This window comes from Tupaia chinensis, unplaced genomic scaffold (genome assembly GCF_000334495.1).
Source record: "Tupaia chinensis unplaced genomic scaffold, TupChi_1.0 Scaffold000093_1, whole genome shotgun sequence".
NCBI lineage: Eukaryota > Metazoa > Chordata > Mammalia > Scandentia > Tupaiidae > Tupaia > Tupaia belangeri.
In genome coordinates, this window is record NW_006159555.1 from 10,570,519 (window position 1) to 10,572,730 (window position 2,212).

The window sequence follows — 2,212 nt, forward strand, 5'->3', positions numbered from 1 at the left end:
CGCCCCCGCGCCGCTCTTGCCCTGCCAGTGTGCCTCTTACAAAGCGGCGGCGGCGGAGGAGAGTCGGCCCGGTCGGTCACGTGACTTCTACGTCAAGGGAGAAGGAGGAACCACAATACGTCACTAGCGCGCAGCTCTCCCGCCCAGAGAACATGCCACCAGCCCCACCCCAACCAGGAAAGGGCAACAGCGTGGAGATTGTGGGAGTCAAGGAAAGGAACAGATAAAAGAGACTGTATGACGCTTCTCGTACTTGCAGTTATCAGAGAAGTACTACCTATCATATCGAGGACAACTGCAGCTCGTTGTCGCTCTGTGATGACGCCACAAGGCACAAGTTGCCCCCCCCCATGGCTGCTATTGTCACGTGGCGTGGTTCAACCACTCAAGGCTAGCCTGGCTCTCAAATGCTGCATGTGGGGACTACAACTCCCAGAATGCTGCACGGCAAAGGCACCCACTACTGCAGTCTTTCTCCGTCTGTTATTAGGAGCAACCCCTCGCCTCAGAGACTTTTATGCCGGGGGTGGGGCAAGAAAGAAAGCAGACCAGGATAACTTCTGGGACTAATACTAGCAATCGCCGCTGGCCAGTTGACTGAGCGCGCTTCCCGCTGGGAGGGGTAGTCCTGGCCGGGGGGTGGGGTTTCGCTGCCACGTTCCGGAACTCGCGCTCAGCCCCGCCCGCCGAGCGGGAAAACGCCAACGGCTAGTCGCTACACCGACTGCATGGGTAACGTGGACGGGCGGAAGAGCTCGCGATGCCTTCAGACCGGTTAAATGTGGGTCGCGTTCTGTATCCCCGAGCTCCTGATGCTTCAGACTTTTTTTGAACGCTGCTCGATATCAACCGTTTATACAACCGTTTTTATTACATCATGTAGACAATCCCCTAAGGCTAAGATTGTCCCCGTTTTTAAGGATAAAGAGGCTCAAGAGTTGTTTCTGGCTGAAAAGACCCAAACCAGGTTTTTCTGTCTTGGAAAATTGTCCCTCTTCTCTGGAAAATGTGCCCTGTTCTGTAATGCTTTAATTGTAGCATAGTATTTTACAGTTTAAAGTATTTCTCATTTACTGGCCTGTTTGTTCACAATGGTAGTATCCCAGAATTTTTAGATATATGGACTTTGGGGTCCAGCAGACCTTATCTCTAATTGAGCTTTTTTCTGTGATAATACCATTTAACCTAGTTGGCTTGTGAAAACGAAATGAGATCATGTGAAATACCTGCATGGTGCATAATAAACCCCCAATAAATAGTAATTATTTTCACACCCTGTTTGCATCCTTTGGACCCAACAGATTCAAATAAGGTGGGAAGGTAATTAGCTCATACTGAGCACTGTGCTAATTACTAACTTACTAATACACTTGTATAAACTACTTGATATAAAACTATTGAAACCTTAAATAGTCCTGTCCAGTTCAAGGGAACCCTTTATTATTCATCTGAATTGATCAAAGAATACTCAAGCTGTGCCTCTTAATAAATAGAAATTGTTATCATAAGCACTCTCTGATAGATGTATCTTTTTTTTCTTTTTTAAGAGGTTTTTGCTATAGGGCACCGTGAGCTTGCCAGAAAGACACAGAGAGACAAAGCGAGATATCTCCCCCCAGGGAGGATGGCCGCCCCACAATCCCTCCTTCATTCTCCTCTCGGGATCTTGGGCATGCATGCACACACGCCCAGCATGAGTTTAAGCCACCAGGTCCGATACTAGAACCATAGCTACATGGGAGTCCAGCAACATAGCCATTACGCCAACTGCTGGTCCCGGTAGATGTATCTTATCTCTGTCATTTGACAGTATCCTGGGATTGTGTCTGGTCCCTTCTGTCTCCCTTCTCTTTGTATTGCTGCTTCATAGAAATGTGTGGGAGAGTCAAAGATAAAAACCACCCTCAAGAACCAAAGTGGAAAGAACAAGAAAAGCAGTGACTATCTCTGAAGAGTGCAAAGAGATCTGTGATTACCAGTTGATGGCCAAAAGGAACTCTAGTCAAATACTTTGACATTTTTTTTTCAGAATTATATATTCAATTTTACTTATCATTATTTTTTTAACCAGAGAGAAAGAGAGAGGGAAAGTGAGAAAGCAAGCCACCAGGTCCAACACTAAAACCATAGCCAGCTATGTGGGAGTCCAGTGTCTTTTTTTTATATATTTTTTTTATTTTATTTTATGTATTATTATTCAGTTTATCCAAAG